General features: G+C 34.0%; 1 long non-coding RNA gene across 1 annotated transcript in view; it reads right to left on the bottom strand.

Moving 5' to 3' along the window:
• LOC129532986 (uncharacterized) overlaps positions 1-23660 on the bottom strand; it is a 110389-nt gene that overhangs the window by 14422 nt on the left and 72307 nt on the right. The window contains exon 3 of the long non-coding RNA XR_008678976.2: positions 5242-5328. This is a non-coding gene — a long non-coding RNA (uncharacterized lncRNA). The remainder of the gene's footprint in view (positions 1-5241; positions 5329-23660) is intronic.

The following is a 23660-nucleotide window of genomic DNA, read 5'->3' on the forward strand; positions in this document are numbered from 1 at the left end:
TGTTAGATTAATGACAATTTTATGAATTCATTTATTCATTATATATTTACTTAACAAATTAGTATGAAGCATCTATTATTATGTGTCAGTCGCTCTTGTATGAGCTGAGGGTACAATAGTGAACAAGAGAGACAATGTGTTACCCCTAAATAACATATTCTAGTGATATGGGGGAGATAAAAACCTAGTTATATGTAAGTATTCTGATAAACATAAAGTTTTCAGTGAAGAATAGGTGTTTAATATCCTGGATCCAAAATTGATTTGCAGATTTCCATTTTTGTCAATACACTAGAATAGATTATCTCAAAAGTTTTCGCTAATAGTATTATAGACTACCAGAATGAAATATCAAAAGCACTTCCATTATCAAAATTCTTAGTTGAGTTTACAGGAAAGTAGTGAAATCCTCAGGTGCTAAAAAGTGAATAGGGACTTGGAAGCCAAAGCATTAACATCAGGTAGAGACAGAAGGTGAAACCTTGCTCCTTTTGAAGTGGTATAATGGAATTAAGATTCATGAATAAAGATGAGATCTCAAAAGGCTCTCTTCTGAGGAAAAGGCTGTAATGTAAAAAAATTCTGCTCATGAATACAGAGAGACATGAGACAAACTTGTCTGTCTTGGCCTGAATTCCAAGTCAGAATAATCATCATTATCCATATCTATGGTCCTGTATGTGCTGACGTTTTGGATTGAGTTTTTACTATTCATGACATTAGGAATCTTCAGTGAAAGATATTAATGAAAAAAATTTGTCTGTTTATGGCAAATCCCACTGGATTTCTTATCACTAGCAAACCATGTCTATCTCTGGATAGACGCAACTTGATCCAGGTCATATGCTATTTATACAGATAAAGCTCAGTTGAATATGAGTTCATAAGTCAAAATCACAAAATATAACAAACAGGAAAATCCATCACGAATGAGTCAGTAGCAAAAAAGTCACAATACTCAAATCCACCCCTCCTCCCAAACCTCACATACCAGATAAATTAGACTCTAAATTAAATGTTTGATATTGCTAAGGGTATAAAGAACTCGAGTGCATAGAAATATTAGAGGCTCTGAAAAATAAAAAGCAGCTTTGAAAGAGAACTATCTCAAATTTTTATAAATAAAAATCATTATTCATTTAAAATAGACAAAACCCTCAATGTATAGATTAACAAGTAAATTATACACAACTGAAAAAAAAATCATAGGTCTAAACAATGTCTCTAATATCACATAGAGAAATAAAAAGACAAAAAAGAAATAGAATTTAAGTCATGGATAGAACATGGATCAAGGATTGCACTAATCATTAAGGTATTTCAGAAAAAGCAGATAGAGAATAGGGAAGCAATACAATTGAAACAAACTGTCAATGAATTTTTATGAATTCATAAAATAAATAGATCCTTGATATGAAGAGTTATAAAGAGTCTTGAGCAAGATAAAAAATGAATGCATACCTTGGCATGTTGTACTGAAATAACAAAACTCAACAGCAAGGACAATATTTTAAAAGTAGTAAGAGGGAAAAGGACAGAGTACTTAGAAGTTAATGATCATGAGAATTAGGCCTGGTTTCTCACCTGAAAAAGACTAAACTGTAAGATAGTAAAGTATCTTCTGAGTGGTGAGTTAAAATAACTGTCAATATAGAATTGTATGTCTAAATATGCCATCATGCAAGAAGGGTGAAATAAAATTGTTTACAGACACACACAGTAAGGGGAAAAATCCCATGCTGAAAGAAAGTAGACCACTAACTTCACAAAATACGAAAATGAACCCAGAGGGTAACGGTAAAATCCCAAAAGGAATAGTCAGTTCAGAGACTGATGTGCATATGGGTAAATCTAAGCAAAGATCGATAGTATAACAGATAATAAGAGTGATGATAGTTACAATGATAATGAAATACTAATAAATCATCCTGGAATTATAATAACAAAGAGTACTACAATTTTGGATAACAAAGACCAGAAGCTAGTTATGAGTTCCAAAGAACTTCACAAAGTTATTTGTACTGTTCAAAAATGGATGAGAGATATTATTAAACTGTAGTTTGGTTTAATCTATAACATAAAGATCAATTTAAAAAACTTGAGGTTGCAGAAAGACCAAAAGAAAAAACTGTATATTGTGGCACCTATACAAATATCAGATTAAGCAGACTGAAAGGGAAAAAGAAAAATCACCACATATTATCAATGATGTATTTGCTAAAGTGACAAAATAAAGCAACGTAATAGAATAATTAGAATTTTTGTGCATCTGATAACATAGCTTCAAAATACATAAGGCAAGTACTGCAAAATTGCAAGGGCAAACTTTGTGTCTTACCACTATGATGGGAGAAGAGTTAAATAAACAACATAACAACAAACTAACTTATATACTCTGGTGAACACCTCAATCTCATGATAAAAGGAATATACATTATTTTCAAGAACTGATTACACTTTTACAAAGTTGACCATATATTAGTTAATAAAGCAAATCTGAGAACATATTAAAACAATTATCATGTAAACTACATTCTTTGATCAGAATGAAATTAAATTAGAACTCAGTATAAATAAAGAACACCAAATAATGTGCAAGTCTGGAAACATCCTTCAAAGTAACCTATAGGTCCACCAAAAAAAAATCACACTGAGGAAATATATATTTAAAATTCTATACTTTTAAATAAAAATTATGTTAAGATAAATATAGTTGGTATTGTGTTTGTAAAAAATAATGAAAACTTGATTGTGGAATCCATAACATTATGGGAAATAGCATTGAAGAACATATATTGGAAAAGACGGAAGGTTGCATCTTAGCTAATCATGCAAATCATAAAGTTTGTAAAACAGCATACCTAAAATGTAATAGAAAGTGTAAAAAAATAAGAGCAGAAATTAATAAAGTAGAAAATAGGCATCAAATGTAGGGTAACGGTAGTTAAAAATTGGTTTTATATAAAAAGATAAATAAAATATTTTAAATTTCATAAACAAAAAGATTGTGAGAAAATTGTTATGTATGTTTCTATATACATATATATGCATGTTGTATATTATATATACATATATACACATGCCTACATATGCATATATGTATATACATGTATGTAAACATGAAAATTGTGTGTGTATATATATACATAGATATAGAGAGAGATTTATTTTGAGGAATTAGGTAATACAATTGTGGCAAATTTAAAATCTGTGGAGCAGGCTGTCAGGCTAGAAACTCAGGCATGAGTTGATTCTTCAGCCTTGATGCAAAGTTTCTTCTTCTCTACAAAATCTTGGGTTTTTTGAGCTTAACACCTTCAACTGACTAGATGAGGCCTACCCATGTTATTGAAGGTAACAAAATATTTTCACAGCAACCCCTAGATTAGTGTTTGACTAAACTGGGTACTATAGTCTAGCCAAGTTGGCACATAAAACTATTTAAATAACTAATTGTATAAATTCACAATAAATGTAAATGAAAATGAAAATGAATGGTCACAAAGGGAGATATATGAATAAGCACATGAAAATGTGATCATCGTGATTAAGGGAAATGCAAACAAAAACCATAATGATGTTCCATTAAAATGTTTAAAATAAAGACTGCAAACAAATGTTGGAATAAAGAAAAATGATCTGTCATATATTTTGTGGTAATATAAAATGGCTCAATCACTAGGGCTTGGCAAATTTATTTATAAAGTGAAAATGTACACTTATTATTGGATTCAGCAAATCAACTCCTAGGTACATACCCTAGAGAAACGAAAATATATGTAGAGGACTGAAATAGAAGTCCTAACCCTTTCCAACAAACTAACAGTCTCTCCTTCGGCTAAAAGGCCCCCAAATTTTAAGTTCCCTGCCATGGCAGGACAGAGACTGGCCACATCACATTGACTGCCATCCTCTTTCCTTTTACTAATTGTGATTAGATTTTCTCAAAAGATTGGCTTGAAAGAACAGAAGGCCCGAGACGTGGACCACTTGATGCCTTCCTCCTCTTTTTATGGTTCTGACATAACAGCTATTCTGGACCACATTTTTTTTTTTTAAGAGACAGGTTGCTGTTCTGTTACCCAGGCTGCAGTACAGTGGTATGATCATGGCAGCCTCGAACTCCTAGGATCAAGTGATCTTCCTGCCTTAGTTTCCCGAGTAACTGAGACTACAGATGTGTGCCATCATGCTTGGCTTATTTTTGTATTTTTTGTTAAGATGGGGTCTCACTGTGTTACCCAGGTTGATTTCAATGCCATTCCATTATTTTTGATGGATTTTTTTTTAATTTTGCTTGCATTTGATGCTCCATAATCTTTGTAACTTTACAGATTTTGCCATATTTCTTGATATTTTGTCTGTTCACAACAAAATCTATTGCTTTTTATTTTGGTCCCCATTCTTGATAATTGTAGCCTTTACTATTTCAGTATCTTTATGTGCATGTCATTGACAGACCCATCAGTTTGAATGACACATAGGATTTCAGATGCCATGACTAATAGAAGTAGAATAATCAGTTTAAGTCTTAGTCTGAGAGCATGATTGGCTAACTACTTCAAATCTAATGCAAAATAAAGAATGTGAGACCCCTTATTTCAAAATCAGATATAAAATATTTTATAGTGTACTAAAATATAAAATGACTTTTTTCTATTTCCCATGGCTGCTCTTTCTCTACTTGTCATGGCATTTGTAGCATTTTCTATCTAATGACATAAGTTAAAAACATAGTTTTAAATTGTTAACGTTAATTTTATCCTTCATCTTTCTATTTTGCAATGTCAGTGTCTAATGCAAATATGAGGTCATTTACCTAATTTGTGGAATTACTAAATTATTATACTTCGTATTTTGTGGCTCATGTATCCTTCTGTATTCCATTCTTATTAGAAGAGTAAAAATCTCACACAAATTTAACTCAATCGATTTTATTCTACTTCCTGATACGTGTACATTTTACCAAAATTTTCTGCCTTTACCTTGCTGGTGAGTAATGAAGGACCAAAAGGTAAAGGTACTATGGGGTGTTCCATGTACGTCATGAATTTGTTTTAAGAGATTAGCTAATTCAGGGAAGTATCACAAGTAAAAAAGCATATGATAGGGTTCCTTGGTCATTGATATTTCTCAGAATGCCACCATCTTTCTGAGTTCAAGTTCTAGTTCCAGTGGAAAATTTGGCCCCTTGGGACTATCAGCAACCAGCACTTCAGTCATAGACCTGGCTATATTTACCTTGTGCTTGCTTTGAGTCTTGTTGAAGTCAGTTGGGAACACATCATAGGTCCATCAGGATTCTATGCTCGGGAGACATGGCAAGCCCTATGTGAGAAGGGTGGCAAGGAATGGCATACATGGGCATTATACAAAGCTCCTCTCCTCACATGGGTACATGCTCAATTGTCCCACCAAACTTCACATACACAAGGCACAAATTCAAACATAAAATAATGATCTCGAGAAAGCTACAGAAGCCCATTGAGCTAAGTACTGGCTATTTTGAGCCTGTCATATGCTTATGAAGCCAGCCCTGTTTGCAAAGCATACAGTTTCTTATGCTACTGTATTGTTTGAATCAGGTTACCTTAGTACAGAAAGGACACTTCTGCCCCTAGGATTTTTCACTTATAGTTTTTCTGTTTTCCGCACAGACTGTAAAAATCACTAAACTGTGAACTGTGGAGTGACAATAAAAGAGTGTTCATTCTATAAATGAATATCAAGATGTTATCTTACAATATTAAAATGTTATCCAAGGTAACAATTTTGGATTTTCAACCTATTTTATATTTTACCTTGTATCTTTAAATAATCTATTATTCTGTATAACTCAAGGATGCTTATATTTAAAAAGTTACTTCAGTTAATAATGATTTTTAAAATAAAACATGCTTAATTTTGACATTAATCAGAAATTTAACTTAAATATTAGTGATTTTTTAGTATTGTCTTTTTTAATCTGAACATAAAAAAAGTTATTTTTACTTTCTTCAAAGATTATTTGATTTGTTGGCAAATCTTTGGTAATAATCTCCTACATGCTACAGCTTTCCGATCATTTGCAATTCTTTTATTCTAACCTGTAATGATTTCTTGCTTGGCACTTTCTTTTGCTTTGATTAATTTTGTAGAAAAATTCCTGTCATATTGTTGAGAACAAATTCCCTAGTGATTCTATGAAATAAGATAGTATTTTATATAATAATTTGGAATCCAATTTTTCTCTGTCATCTGAAGTTACATTTCCTACTTCTATTTTATATGAAATTAATACTCTATGTTTTCTCACTTAATTTAAATCCTGCCTGTAAACTGTCATGAATGATATGAATTAAATAAAATAAAGGAAATATCAATTGTATTATTCATTCATTCACTTAACAAATATTTATTATGAGCTTATTGGATGAAGGAGAGGAGTTATTATTTATTCCAAGGAATGCTTAACTAAATCATTATTCTATAGCAAAAGTCAAATGTTAAAAAGAAAGGAAAAAAATAGAGAAAAGAAAAATGGAATAAAATTAAGATATAAGGTTACAATAGAGTGAATTAATCAAATTCCTTACTGATTTATCTTTTTTAACATACCATTTCAAAACAAGGATTTGTTATGAAAAAATTGTCTTTATCTATCATTACTTTTTCTCATGTTATTGTTTTTTATGCACTAAATAGATATGAGTTCTTGAAATATTGGTATAGCTTTCTGAATATATAAAAGTATATTAATAAAAATAGAGAGCTGAGTTTAGCTTTCTTTTTGTGACTTTTATATTTAATAACTCCAATGTATTTGATGAAACACAAATAAATCAGCTCAGAAGAATTTAACTGTAATATGTATGCTAATATTGTTTGCATTCAATCTGTAAGGGAATCAGAAACCGAAGTGACCAAAAGTTGAATTTTATATTTCCTGAGGGAACCCTTGGAATAAACAAGGCATACAATGACTATTTGTAAAACATGTCAAAAACCCAGTGACCTGAGTGCCCTGCCTTTCACATGGATGAATGGAAAAAAAAAAACAAGACACAAACTTTTTTTTGTTAATAATATGACATACAGTCATATCACTTATTTTTCTATTATCAAAAATGTATATGTATAATTATTATATTTTGAAAATTAAATATTATAAAGTTCTTAATCATTTCCAATGTACCTATGGCCTCAGAATCTAATAACATTGGAATGTTCTAAATAAATATTTATTTTTGGTTCTGCCACTGTCATTCAAAAAGAGAATTAGCTGCTCTCTATATGATGAAATAAGGAGAGGGAATAAAATGTTTGGTCGCTGCCGTCACAAATGTTGGGAAAAGTGGAACCCCTATTACACTACTGGTGGCATAATAAATTTGTAAATCATTTCAATGGAGAAATTTATTCCATCCCATTTAAATATGTGTGCAATTTGACCCATATATTTCATTTCTAATCATTCATTATTGAAAAATATAGTCTTACATACTCTTTCCTTTATATAGAATGCTTATAATAGTATTGCTTGTATTGTGAAAAAAGTTAACTAGGAGATTGAATAAATAAATCCATGTGACAGGGAATTGGCAGCCACGAACATATTGGTGGTAGATTAATACATAATATATAATAACATTTAATTATTTTGTATATGGCTTATTAAAATATATAAGTGTAATTAATGACATAATGATAATAAAGTAATTAGAATTAACACTAACAAAGGAAATATGCATGGTATGTTGACAAACTGTTAAATGTGAAGATAATTACAAAATGTTATTTCATCGTGCTTCGGTACAAGTAGAGATGTGTCTATATATTATGCATACCATAATAAAGTGAGGTGAGTGTAGAAAAAGACATGCAATATCAGTCACAAAGTTGATGGCAGTATTTATGTTTTGTTGGGGTCACAGAGCTTTACATTTTCTTTTTATTTTCCAAATGCTCTATTATAAATTTATTAAAATTCAGGTATTAACTATTCTTTGTATACAGGAGGAAAACTAGTATGCCATAAACAAATTTTGGGATAGAAATTGCCAAAATGAATTTTAGCTTCACTATAAACCCTCAAATGAAACATGAATTTGCATTAAATTTTCCAAATAGCTGTTAAAGCTTGATTATTTAATATACAACAACCTTTTTCTGTTAAGAATGCACATAGTACTCTATGTAGGTGAGATATGGCTAAAAGTTAAAATGTGTTGATTACAAAGCAAAAATTAAATAAAGGAACTCCCTGCAGGACAAATCTGAACAGTATTTGAAACAGAAAATTTAACTTGACTTCATATTTAGATCTCTGGGGTAAACCCTATATTTCTTGGTAACCTGCATAACCTCCACTATTTTGCATTTCAGAGTGAGAAATCCAGCAGCTGTAATCCTATTTTGGCTTTTAACACTTAGAATACTATGTTAAATTCATTTTATGTATTTACCCCTTAGTTACTCATATATAATGTAATGCTATTACCACTATTTAAAATGTTTAAAAGGAATGAGTAGGGGGGAGATGGTGGATAGGAGACAGCAAACATGTAGCTCCCACATGGATGAACAGAATAGCATGTGGAGACTCACACCCTGATATTTCGCTCCAAGAACCACCACAGGAATGTACCAGGAAAACCAAAAGAATTCACAGATCCTTTGAAATAAACAGCACACTGCTGCAAATTCTGTGATGGGTAAAAAATTACGAGTTTCCAAAGTGTGAGAAGCAGAAAACCTACCACGGAACACACATCTGCACTGCGGAATCTGAAAATCCAGATCACAAAAGAAAGGTTTAACCTTGCCTAGAGATGAAGTGGGTTTAGGGAGTCCCAAGAAATATAAAAGTAAAAGTAGCAGTGGGAAGTGCCTTGAATACATTCCCAGTCTCCAGCTTGAGCTGTGGGAAGCAACCTCTAACTATATCTCACAGGGGCCATTGAGAAAGGTCGCCAGTGGAATTGCAGAGGGGTTGCTGGGCAAAGGAAGCTCCCAAATAAAACTGGTAGTGCTTTTGACTAGGCATCAATTTTCTTGAGCAATGTCTGGGGGACAAGTGGGAGCTGCTATGGATATGAGCAAGCTAGTACAGGAGCTCAGAAGTTGCCACTGACAGAGAGGGCAGACGGAAAGAGGTGAGGTCTAAAAGCCAAAAGCCGTGCTTGCTTTCTCAGCAGGCATAGTTCATGGCCTTGATCAAGGGATCAACCCATGGGACATGAGACTGTGAACAGCATCCCTTGAGTTTCAGACCTCTCCACTGAGTTAGTCTACCCAAATTAGAACGAACCAGAAAAGTGATTCTGGTAATATGACAAAACAAGTTTCTATAACATCCCCAATAGATCACACCAGCTCCCCAGCAATGGATCCAAATCAAGCAGAAATCTCTGAAGTGCCAGATAAATAATTCATAAGGTTGATTATTAAGCTACTCAAGGAGATAGCTGAGAAAGGCAAAAAACAACTTAAAGAAATGTAAAAATCAATACAGGATATAGATAAAAATTATCCAGAGAAATAGATATCATAACGAAAAAAAATCACAAATTCTTGAAATGAAAGACAAACTTATAGAACTACAAAGTTTAGTAAACAGTTTCTTTTTTCTCTTTTTTCTTTTTCTTTTTTGAGACAGTCTTCCTCTGTTGCCCAGGCTGTAGTCCAGTGGCACAATCTTGGCTCACTGCAACCTCTGCCTCCTAGGTTCAAGATGTTCTCATGCCTCAGCCTCCCAAGTAGCTGAGACCACCAGCCCAGCTAAGTTTTGTATTTTTAGTGGAGAAGAGGTTTGTTGCCCAGGCTGGTGTTTGAACTCTTGGTCTCAAGTCCTCTGCCCCACTTGGCCTCCCAAAGTGCTGGGATTGCAGGCATTAACCACTGTGTCCAGCCAACAGTGTCAACAATAGACTGAAACAAGACAAAGAAAGAACTCCAGAGTTTGAAGACAAGACTTTGGAATTAACCTAATCAGACAAAGACAAACAAAAATAATTTCAAAAAATGAACAAAGCCTCTAAGAAATTAAGGATTATGTTAAAAATTAGGGATTATGGGCCGGGCGCGGTGGCTCACGCCTGTAATCCCAGCACTTTGGGAGGCCGAGGCGGGCGGATCACGAGGTCAGGAGATCGAGACCATCCTTGCTAACATGGTGAAACCCCGTCTCTACTAAAAATACAAAACATTAGCCGGGCGTGGTGGCGGGCGCCTGTAGTCCCAGCTACTCGGGAGGCTGAGGCAGGAGAATGGCGTGAACCCAGGAGGCGGAGCTTGCAGTGAGCTGAGATTGCGCCACTGCACTCCAGCCTGGGCGACAGAGCCAGACTCCGTCTCAAAAAAAAAAAAAAAAAAAAAAAAAAAAGGGATTATGTTAAACAGCCAAAACTAAGAATAACTGGTGTTCTTGGAAAACTTATTTGAGGGAATAATTGAGGAAAACGTCCCTGGCCTTGCTAGAGATCTAGACATCCAAATATGAGAAGCTCAAAGAATTGCTGGAAAATTCATTGCAAAACGATCATCACCTAGGCACATATTCATCGGGTTATTTAAAGTTGAGACAAAGGAAAGTGTCTTAGGAGCTGTGAGACAAAGCATCAGGTAACCTATAAAGGAAAACCTATCAGATTAACAGCAGACTTCTCGGCAGAAACCTTAGAAGCCAGAAGGGATTGGGGTCTCATCTTCAGAATGAAGATGGCTGAAACAAAATTGTCAGCCAAGGATTTTGTATTCAGTGAAACCAAGCTTTTATAAACAGAAGAAAGATAAAGTCTTTTTCAGACAAACAAATGTTACTGCTATAACACTACAAGAAATGCTGAAAGGAGTTCCAAATATAGACACAAAACCTTGAAATATGCCAAAATAGAATATCCTTAAAGCATATATCTCACAGAGCCTATAAAACAATAACACAATGAAAAAGAAAAGTATGAAGGCGACAACTAACATGATGAATAGAACAATACCTCATATCTCAATACTAACTTGAACTCATGTCTCATTCTGCTTGAAAAGATGCAGAATGGCAGAATGGATAAAAATCCATCAACCAAGTATCTTCTGTCTTTAAGAGACTCAGCTAACACATAAGGATTCACGTAAACCTAAGGAAAAGGGATGGAGAAAGATATTCTGCTCAAATGGAAAGCAAAAGCAAGCAGCAGTAGCTATTCTTGTAGCAGGCAAAACAGACTTTAAAGCAACAACAGTAAAAAAAGACAAAGATGGGCCGGGCACAGTGGCTCATGCCTGTAATCCCAGCACTTTGGACGGCCAAGCTGGGGGGATCACCTGAGGTCAGGAGTTCGAGACCAGCCTGGCTAACACGGTGAAACCCCATCTCTACTAAAAATACAAATATTAGCTGGGCGTGGTGGCAGGCCCCTGTAATCCCAGCTAGTCAGGAGGCTGAGGCAGGAAAATCAATTGAACTCGGAAGATGGAGTTTGCAGTGAGCCAAGATCACACCCTTGCACTCCAGCAACAAGGCCAAGACTTAGTCTCAAAAAAAAAAAAAAAAAAAACCTAAGAAATGAGATAGATGGCAACATGATAATAGTGGGGACCTTCAATGCTCCACTGACAGCACTAGACAGGTCATCAAGACAGAAAGTCAAAAAGAAACCATGGACTTAAACTATACCCTACAACAAATAAACTTAACAGATATTTACAGAACATTCTACCAAACAACTGCAGAATATACATTCTTTTCTTCAGTACATGGAACATTTTCCACGATAGATCATATGATAGGTCACAAAATAAGTCTCAAATTTAAGAAAATCAAAGTTATGTCAAATATCCTCTCAGACAACAGTGAAATAAAACTGGAAATTAAATTTAATAGGAACCCCCCAAACCTCACAAATACCTGGAAATTAAATGATCTGCACTTGAATGATCTTTGGGTCAACAATGAAATCGAGATGGAAATTTAAAAACTTTTTGGGCTGAATGACAATAGAGACACAACTTATCAAAACCTATGGGATATAGCAAAAGTGGTGCTGAGAGGAGAGTTCATAGCATTAAATGCCTACATCAATAAGACTGAAAGAGCACAAATAGATGATCTAAGGTCACACCTCAAGGAAGTAGAGAAGTAAGAACAAGCCAAACCCAAACCCAGCAGAAGAAAAGAAATTAAAAAAAATCAGAGCAGAACTAAATGAAATCAAAACAACAATAAAAAGTACAAAATATAGATGAAACAAAAAGCTAGCTTTTTGAAAAGATAAAATTGATAGACTGTTAGTGAGATTATCCAAGAAAAGAAGAGAGAAGATTCAGTTAAGCTCAATTAGAAATGAAACAGGAGATATTACAACTGATACCCCAGGAATACAAAAGATTATCCAAGGCTACTATGAACACCTTTATGCACACAAACTAGAAAATCTGGATAAGATGAAAAAATTCTTGGAAATATACAACCTTCCCAGATTAAATAAGGAAGAAATAGAAACTTTGTACAGACCAGTAACAAGTGGTGAGATTGAAACAGTAATTAAAAATTTGCCAACAAATAAAGTGCAGGACCAGATGGATTCACAGCTCAACTTTCAAAGAAGAATTGCTACTAATCTTAGTGAAACGATTCCAAAAGATAGAGAAAGAAGGAATCCTCTCTAAATCATTCTATAAAGTCAATAAAACCCTAATTCTAAAACCAGGAGAGGGCACAACAACAATGAAAACAACAGACCAATGTCCTTGATGAACATAGATGAAAAAATCCTCAACACAATATTAGCCAACCAAATCCAACAGCACATCAAGAAGATAATACACCATGATTAAATGAGTTTCATACCAGGGAAGCAGGGTTGCTTTAAGACACACAAGTCAGTAAATGTGATACATCACATAAACAGAGTTTTAGAAAAATCATATGATCATCTCAGCAGACACAGAAAAAGCATTTGACAAAATCCAGCATCACTTTATAATTAAAACCCTCAGCAAAATTGGCATAGAAGGATCATACCTCAAGGTAATAAAAGCCATATATGAAAAACCCACAGCCAATACTACATTGAACAGGGAAAAATGGAAAGCATTCCCCCTGAGAACTGGAACAAGAGGAGGTTCCCACTTTCACCACTTCTGTTCAACGTAGTATTGGAAGTCCTAGCCAGAGCAATCAGACAAGAGAAATAAGTAAAGGACATCCAAATCAGTGAAGAAGAAGTCAAAGTGTTGCTGTTTGCCAAGACAGCAACAAGATATGATTGTATACCTATAAAACCCTAAGGAATCATTCACGAGGCTCCTAGATTTGATAAATGAGTTCAGTAAAGTTTCAGGATAAAAAAAAATCAATGTACACAAATCAGTAGCCCTGCTATACTTAGGAATCTACTAACAAAGGAGGTAAAACATCTCTACAAAAGAAAAAGAAAACCTATACTGCTGAAAGAAATCATCAATGATTCAAATGAAGCAAATGGATGGGTAGAATCAATATAGTGAAAATGACCATACTGCCAAACGCAATCTACAGATTCAATGCAATTCCCATCAATGTACCAAAATCATTTTTCACAGAACTAGAAAAAAAATCCTAAAATTCATATGGAACCAAAAAAGATCTCACATAGCCAAAGCAAGACTAAGCGAAAAGAACAATCTTGAGGCATCACATTACCTGACTTCAAACTGTACTACAATGCTATATTTACCAACACAGCATGGTACTGATACAAGCATAGGCCAGTGGAACAGAATAGAGAATCCAGAAATAAAGCCAAGTGCTTTGAGTCAACTGATTTTTGACAAAGCAACAGAAAATGGGAAAAGAACACCCTATTCATCAAATGGTGCTGGAATAACTGGCAAATCACATGTAGAAGAATGAAACTGGACCCCCTTCTTTCACCTTATACAAAAATCAACTCAAGATGGATCAAAGACTTAAATCTAAGACCTGAAATCATAAAAATTCTAGAAGATAACATTGGAAAAACCCTTCTAGGCACTGGCTTAACCAAAGGCTTCATGACCAAGAACCCAAAAGCAAATGCAACAAAAACAAAGATAAATAGATGTGACTTAATTAAAGAAAAAAGCTCCTGCACAGCAAAATAATCAGCAGAGTAAAACAGACTACACACAGAATGGGTGAAAATATTTGCAAACTGTACCTCTGACAAAGTACTAATATTCAGAATTTACAATGAACTCAAACAAATCAGCAAGAAAAAAATAACATCAAAAAGTGGGCAAAGGACATGAATAGACAATTCCCAAAAGAAGGTATACAAATAAGTGGCCAATAAACATGAAAAAAGGCTCACTCAACATCATTAATTATCAGGGAAATGCAAATAAAAATTACAATGTGATACCAACTTAATCCTGCAAGAATGGCCATAATAAAAAAAAATTTTAAAATAATAGATCCTGGCATGGATGTGGTGAAAAGGGAAGACTTTTAAGCTGCTTATGGGAATGTAAACTAGTACAACCACTATGAAAAACAGTATGGCGATTCCTTAAAGAACAAAAAGTGGAACTACCATTCAACCCAGCAATCCCATGTCTGTGTATTTACCCAAAGGAAAAGAAGTCATTATATGAAAAAGATGCTTGCACACACGCATTTATAGCAGCACAATTTGTAATTGCAAAAATATGGAACCAGCCTAAATGCCCATTGACCCACAAGTGGATAAAGCAAATGGGGTATATATACACCATGGAATACTACTCAGCCATAAAAAGAAATGAAATAATGGCATTTGCAGCAACCTAGATGGAATTGGAGGTGGTTATTTTAAGTGAAGTAACTCAGAAATGGAAAACCAAATATTGTATGTTCTCTTTTGTAAGTGGGAGCTAAGCTACCAGGACAAAAAGGAGTAAGAATGATATAATGGATTTTGGAGATGTAAGGGTAAGGGTGGGAGGAGAACGAGGGATAAAAGACTACACATTGGGTGCAGTGTACACTGCTCGTGATGGGTGCACCAAAATCTCAGTAATTACCACCAAAGAATTTCTCTATGTAACCAAAAACCACCTGTTCCTCAAAATTCAAGTTCATATAGTTGGGAGATATTGGAACCATTAAACTAATAAGGGTGAAGAGAAAAATAGAACTATGATACGGGATTTAGTGGTTTTAGACACCTACATTGATGGCAACTGCCTCGAGGAATGAGATACACAACAGTCCAATGTGTTTCTTACCTCAATTTTGGAGATGCACAACAAAAAAGTACTTGTAGAATCAAAGCAGATAGATATTTCCCCCACTTAAATGTGAATAAAATATAATTGAGTAGAAGAAAATTAAAAGAGAATAAAAATTATGTTGTACCTATGACAAAATACTGCTATAAAGAAAATGATAAAAACAAAATATAAGGGATCAAAACAAGTAACTAGAATATAAAAATCAGTTATGAAATTGATCAAGGTAGCCATTTCTTGCTATTCCTGTCATTAACTGTCCACTGTTTTTTTCTTTATGGTTTTACTTGTGTTTATGGAGTGAAATGAGGTAAGGAGAAAGCCCAACTCCAAATCCCTTTTAGCAATATTATTAGATAACTTTATTCAGTTGGGAATGATGTTTAATAGATGGATACCCCAAAAGCCCTAACTTGACTACTATGCAATCTGTGCATGTAACAAAATCGTGGTTGTATCCTGCAAATTTACATGAAAATAAATAAATAAATGGCATATTTTTTAAAAAGTGCTAAATCAGATAACATTAGAATTAAAAGAGAGAGAGTTTGGCTTCTTGGGCATATCCTGTGAAAGAATTAGGAGAAATAATTTGTTCAATAAGGAAAGCAGAGCTCTGTAAGTTTCCTCTTTTATTCAGGGTATTGGTATTTAGGAAGAAATGAAGGGTGTATAAGAGTATTTTTGAATACTGAAAAAAATCAAATGTAAGAGTCACTGACGAACAACCATTAACTTTTGACTCTCTGCTAACATGAATGTTGCTATATGTATGTGAAGACAATTATTTAAATTAATGAATATGAGCAAAGTCTAGGAAATTCTCTCCAGAGAAATGTGATTGGCTCAGATTTGCATGACTGCTAAAAATATTACGGAAGTTGGAGCAAGACTTACAATCATCAGACATAGTTAATATATGTTATAATACTTATCATGGCATTGAGTTACTCACAGTCAGCCAAGGGGAAAACTGTAGGTAGTTGAAATGCTTCCAGAAAGACAGCTGCTTGGACATGTCAGAAACTAATTAAAAAGTACCGGGATAAGCATGACGCTGACAGGCCGAGCTGAACATGTGAGAGCCCTGCCGAGCTTGTGATGGCAGGATCACTAGCAGCTTATTCTTCAGTAAGAAAAGCTCTCCATGATTACAAGGGCAATGTCAGCCCATAAGGGAGCATCAACCATAAAGCAACTAAAGCCTTCAATGGGAGTCCCCCTGAGGAACACTAAGCAATAAGGCTTTTGGGTAAACACACCATAGATCATCATCATGACAGATAAACTCTCTGGAACTGTCTAGTGACAGATTGCTTGTTAATGAATAGTTTGTTAATAAGCAGGGCAACTGAGAGTTGAATGTTGATGTTGAGTCAAAGGTCATATCTGTCAATCTGTTTATGCCGAAATGTTTGTCCTTCATGGAGTTGCTACACGTTTTCTTTAAATAAAACATGAAGAAAATGTACATTCTATATTTGAAGCAGATATTAATAGAGGAATTTTCCTTTCACTAAAGCCTAGAGTAGGCAAGTGCCATATAAACTATAAAATACCCTAGTGTATCATCCAGCCAATGTATACCTTAGATGCAAAGAAAAAATATTCTTTAAAATAATTTATCTTCTTTAGCCTATCGACATTATAATTACCATGGATAATTTCACTAAGTGGTCTGAGACTTGAAAGTATTCCCAACCAGGAGGTGACTAATGGAAGTAGAATTTTTGATGAGCTTTAATTGGTTGTTGAGCTTGAGGAGTTATTTGAACTGAAGTAAAATAAGCAATCTCAAATATTTTAAGTCCAAAATGGCCATCGATATCCGCAAGGTCATTGAGTGAATTTATTCACTTAAAAGCTTGGAGAATGCATTTGGATAGAAATGCACGGTGCTGTGTAAAGAGACTTCTTTTGGCCATTACAAGGTTTAATGTGCCCAGCTACGATAAACACAGTAACACTTGCTGGCCTGTGTCAGAAAATCCAGCTTTGTTAGTCATGATTCAGCCAGGTTGAAGATATACATTGAAAACAGTTGGGCAAAAAAATTAAGGAAAAAAGACATCACATGTAGATAGATCTAGAAAGGAGCTGATAAGTTGAGGACATCGGTGTAAAGTTTACCTTTGAGACTGTAATGTGGTGGTGTAGAGAGCTTGCTTCACTAGAACTTCTTCCTTTTGATGTATTTGCATGTAACATAAATTAATTTACAGCATGTCATATGCATATATCTCCTCTAAATCACAAATTTTTCACTACACAAATATAACCTTTTTATGTATTATCAACAGATCATAAAATTTACTTTAAATTAATGTTAAACAATTAGGTAATGTGTACTGTATTTTTCAAGTGCAAAATAGGACTGAATCTGAAATTCCAAAATTTGGTCAAATTCATTCACAAAAGTAGTAAATTTGTATCCATCTTGGCTGAAATGACTTGACTGAAATGCTAGAGGTAATCCTATTTTCTTTTTCTTTATTATATCTCAGAAATCATTTGTTATGCCCATCTTTTGCCAGTGTTAATTGTTGCAGGAGGCAGATACAATACTTCTTTTACTAAGTATTTTTCATAATACTTAGTAAAAATTGTTGGGTATATTATTATTTTATGATGTAAATGTACTGCCAATCAGAATGGTTTGGCCACCATATTTGGAAAATTGCAAGTGATTTTGAAAATAATTTTAAAGTACGTATTTCAAAGTACCGTTGACTTCGTACTCACAAGCAATGGAATGGGAAATTAAAAACATCACAGCCACAAGCAGAGGTAAGATTTTGATAACCTTGGAAGAGGATGCATAATGGATACTTTTGTGCTTAGATATACCAGAAACATATATTGATAATCTGTGAGTAGTGTCTATTGGAATAAGACCTGCAAGAGTCTCCAAGATGAGAAATTAAAATGGAATTAAGAAAGACCTTCACCCCATCTACTCCTTTTAGAAGAGATTGTAAAAATTATAAACAACCTTAGTCATTAATGTTAGTGGTCAGTCAGTCAGATGATGAGCTATTGTTTGTGTGCTTTGTTAAAAGTGATTTATTTCTATGTCTTTATTAATATTTGTGATTGAAAAAATGTTCAAAACATAGAATAAATTAGATCTAGTATTTGATAGCACAACAGGGTGAGAACAGTCAACAATAATTTAGTTATTTTAAAATAACTTAAAGAATGGAATTAGAATGTTCCTAACACAAAGAAATGTTAAATGCTTGAGGTGATGTACCCCATTTACCCTGATGTGATTATTACATATTGTGTGCCTGTGTCAAAACATCACAGGTAACCCATAAATACATACAGCTGCTATGTACCCATAAAAATTAAAAAAATAAAAAAACCCTAGAAAAGCAATGCGTTAGAATCTTAACTTGGGCTTTCCCCTTTTTTCCCAATCACAAATACTAATAAAGACATAGAAATAAATCTCTTTTAACAAAGCACACACACAAATCATGGAATACTGAGAAGGAAATGTGTCCCAGTAGAGTGAAATTTCTGGCTGATGTAACTGAAAGCTAAGATTTTAATCTATCTGTGACAGGCTCTGAAATCCCTGACCTTTATTTTTACTCCATCGTTGCATGTCTAAATAATTATAACCATCGCTCTCAATTGTTACATGCCTACTGTGGCCAAACACCTTGTGTTTATGGCTGCTAATTCACACAATGGTTCTGTGAGGTGGACAGTATTATTCTATTTACACAGCAGAAAATAGATATTCGTGGGATTTAACTTGACCCAAGTCTCATAGCTAGAGGGGGCAGAGCTAAAATCCAGCTCAGTTGTCTCATTGCCTTGCCTTTCAGGAACTTGCCTCTCAGGAACTTGTATCTTGCCTCTCAGGAACTCGAACTCAGGGAAATTAATGTTTGAAGAGTTTTCTCTAATTTTTCAAATAAATGAAAATGATAGTATTTTAGGAAGCAGACTAATTTTATAATTTTCCTTTATGCCGACATGCAATAAAACAAATTGAAACTTTGTCAGAGAAATAATTTGACAATTCTGTTAAGCATTTGAAGGCAAATTTCTATTAATCTTTTCAGAATGAATTAAAAACAAAGAATAACTCAGTAAGTGGAAGATCATTAACACTTGGCTTAGAGAGTTGAGTCGTCCCATAAAGACCAGAGTTTGCAACAGTTTAGCAATTATTTGTGCAATGCCACATCCTGCCAGGGATGAACTGCTTCAAGGGTCACCGGAAGGATACACTCATTGTTAGAGAAGGCTTTTGAGTGAAAAAAATTCATCTTTAAAATGATGACTCAATCAATAATCAATAGAGACTGGGAGTTGGAGCATAATCACAACAGGAGCCACTTAACCTGAGTGATTACGGTGACTGTCAATTTTATCTCTGAGATAATGATATGGGGGAAGAAAAGAACCTAGATCTGCATCAGCAGTTTCACTTAGGGAAGTGCTAACAATTGGGAAAAAAGACTTCTAGGCATAAATTATAGTTTTAAAAACTCCTTGAAAATGAGACCTGGTCCTCTTAATGTATTTCAGTTATTTAAACTTTATTAGTGTGTAATGCTGCCACTGAATGTCAAAGATTTATGAGATTGCTCAGGAATGCCTGGTATGGTCTTTGATTGTGGGCTACAGGGAATTTATTCAAAGGGGACTTCTGGAACAAGACTTAGAAACATCTAAGGGCAGGCATAAATAAGGCACAGGGAAGGACCTTCCCAAAACCCTTTCTTCTTTTCTGAACAGAGAGCAAGAAGTGGAAACAATTTTATTCATCATGATTCTAGTTATTTATTTGGCAAGTTTATAACAGCAAATTAGTAAGCCAGGATATAGGTATTCCTATAGTTCTCACTATAAGGGCAGCAAGATGTTTGTTCAAATAAACTATCCCTGAAACATCATTTTTCTATGCCTCCTTTTTTGTTGCCTTTAAATTTTTACCTTTAAGACAAGATTAGAACAAATAAAACCATTTGAACAAATGAAAAGCTGTTTTACTGTTTTTGATTAAGAAAGCTCAACATAATAATGTTAATTCTACTAAAGAAAATCTATAGATTTGCTGCAATACTGATAAAAATAACAGCATTTTTTTTTTCCTGAAATAAGACAGGTTGATCTTCTTGCATTTAATATGTATATTTTATTTATTGCAGAATAGGATGTTATTGTTTATTTGTTTATTTTTTAAGGCTAGTCAAGTGAAATAGTAGGAGTGGAAGAGGAACAAATAAATCTGTTAACTTGTGATCAATTTGTTGTAAATATCACTGCACTTGGACCAGCCTGCATGTGTTTTTATTATGCAAATATAAATATCTTAGCTATTATATTCTTAATCTTACTTTTTAAACTAGGCACTATATTTTTAAGTTCAAGGCATATAATTCTTTCTGTACATCTAATGTGTTGCTTATAACTGTTGCATAATACTCCATAGCGTACATGCACCAAATTTAATCTATCTACTCTGCCAAACAGGGGCAGCTACATTGACTAGAATGCCTTCCTGCCAGATGTAATGCTGTGACAATATCCTGGTACATTATGCAGTTAAGCATTTCTATGTGATATATATCTAAATGTATATTTTCTGGTCTACAAATGTGCCAGAATATTCTTCACAATGGCTCTATCAATTTACATTTCTATTACTTAAATATTTCTAGAATCTATACTCTTGTTTTATTCCATTGGTGTTAACTTTGTTTAGGTCCTGAATTACATAGACAACACCCTCCAAGTTAGTTTTCTATATGCTGTCTTATCTCTTAAGATTCATTTCCATACCAGTGCCACAGTGATCATTGCAAAGCATGTATTCTAGTATCTTGTCTTGCTTTCTCTCTTTCTGTGGATCTTTTACAAAATCTTTGTATTATAAGTAACTCCTTTAAAACTTTCTAACTCCTCCCCTCCCAACCCACTAGCCTCTGCCAAACACAAACAGACAAACCTAAATGGCTATTAACAAAGCCATTGTAAATGTCTTGTATTCATGATTAAGTAAATATTTATTACTTTATTTAATAATTTATTTCTAATATTATTAATATGTTCTAGACAATATGCTAGTCAGAGAGTATGTAATCAAGAGTTAGCTAGAGAGGGTCTGTTTTCTCACAGAACTTACATTTTACTTTGGGAAACTGGTAATAAGCAAGTAATCAACCACGTAAAACAAAATATTACAGTGCTCAAGTCCAAACGTGTATATAATCACATTCTTTTCTTAATATTCTTTATATACGGTACCTCCTTCTTGAAAATTCCATTCATTTTTCATGTGGTGTTTCTCCTACTCTATTGGCATAGCTTTAATTTGTTTTTCTCATTGCAAAATGTTTAAGGGACTATAAAAGGAATGACAGTTTTTCACTGTATGTTCAATGTCCAGCATATATATCATAGAAAAGTTACCCAATACATTTTTGCTGAAGTAATTAGTATATAAAATAATCTGTTAGGATATAATTGCATATTTTATTAATTACCTGTTATATGCTTAACACTCTGCTAGACATTACGGTAAATGCATCAAAAAATGATAAGTTATCCTTTTTAGGAAGGTTATAATCTACTTCTAGAAACAACTAAAGGTCATAATACTATCTTCTAAATGCCAAAATATTGTAGAAAAAAAGAAAAGATAGCTATGTATAACAGTATGCAAAAGTGTTAGTGATAAGTTGGAGATTAGTGAGCTTTAAAGCTGAGTAGAATTTAGGCAAGCAGTATATAAAATGAGTTCATTCTAAGCATTCTAAGGGTGAAAATGTATAGAGTTCCCTAAGCATGGCATTTGAGAAACACATGGAGCTCTGTGTAATAAACTTGGACTGAGTCCAGAGTATGTTCTAGGGCTTGGGTTAGTTAGTCTCTGTTAGTACAATGATAAACCCAAAGGCTAGTTGTGAGACCATTTTGACTTGTGTGGTTAATTCAAGATGGAGAGTGAGAAGATAAGAAGTAGGTCTGATAAAGTGTCATGGTGTGCATATGTGTGTGAGTGTGTGTGCTTGAGAGCGAGAGGGTGTGTGTGTGTGTGTGTGTGTGTGTGTTCTTGAAAGCCAAGCAACAAACCTGAGTGTTTTCTTTGTAGACAATATGTTTGAAGCTAAGACATGATAAAATCCATGAAAGAAAAAATAAGCTGTATCATAGGTGTGCACAAAGAATATTAGATATGAACAATTAAAATGAAAGCTACCAGTTAGGAAACCATTTTCAGTGGTAGAAGCTTTTTATATTATGGGAACAGTGGAAATATGAAGGAAAGAACAGATGCTAGAGTTATTTTTAAGAAATATGTCATGCCTGATAGGGTATTAAGACTAAAGTACAGACATGAGCTAAAATCGCCCAAAGATTTGCATTTTTAGGGCCTAGAAACTGGTTACCAAAAACATATAACATTTTTTCTTGGAGAAAATGGTGTGTTTATTTTTATACACGCTGAGTTGAAATGGAAATGTTCTGTAGTTAGCTGAACATATGTGAAAAGTGAAAAAAAGGGTTACAATAAAAGAAAATGCCAATATAAATAAAATAAAAAGGATAAAAGGAAATCAGTATATTTTATGCATCACTAGGCTGAATATATTTGTTAATGCACCACGGCCTTTTGAATGTGTATATACATATTTTCTACTTCCTATGTTTCACGCTTAATGTACTAAATTTATATATTTTACAGCCAAAACTTGTTCTAATAAAACTATTTTTAACATTTAATACTAATCACAAAATTTAATTTCTTAAATTTTCTTAACACTTAATTTTGCAATGACACTTATTTTGTCTGATTTTTAAATTTCCCTAATATTTTGAACAACAATAAACCCACATTATGTGAAAATACTTAAACAAAAATGTGTTCTAAACTATAATACCATTGGTTTAATCCATGTTATCTTTTTCTTTGTTCAATTTTATACTCCCTTGGAACTTAGAACCTTCTTACTATGATACTTTCCAGGTAAGCTTAAAGAACCCCTCCCCCGCGAGAAAAAGACCCTCTCAGTTCAGATCATATTATTTACGTGAATTATCGTAGATATTTTATATCTGATTCATGTTTCCTAGATCAGCTTTCTTTCTAGAGCACTGGTCCCCAACCCTCAGGCCATGGACCAGTGGTGGTCTGTGTCCTGTTAGAAACTGGGCTGCACAGCAGGCGCTGAGTGGTGGGAGAGTGAGCGTTACTGCCTGAGCTTCACCTCTTGTCAGATCAGCGGTGGCATTCAATCCATATAGGAGCAGGAAGCCTATTGTGAACTGCGCATGTGAGGGATCTAAGTCCTGTGCTCCTTATAAGATTGTAATGCCTGATGATCTGAGGTGGAACAGCGTCATCCCAAAACCATCCTCCCCTCCATCTGTGGAAAAAATTATCTTCCACAAAACAGGCCCCTGGTGCCAAAAAGGTTGGGGATCACCAG

Source organism: Gorilla gorilla, chromosome 3 (genome assembly GCF_029281585.2).
Source record: "Gorilla gorilla gorilla isolate KB3781 chromosome 3, NHGRI_mGorGor1-v2.1_pri, whole genome shotgun sequence".
Lineage (NCBI taxonomy): Eukaryota > Metazoa > Chordata > Mammalia > Primates > Hominidae > Gorilla > Gorilla gorilla.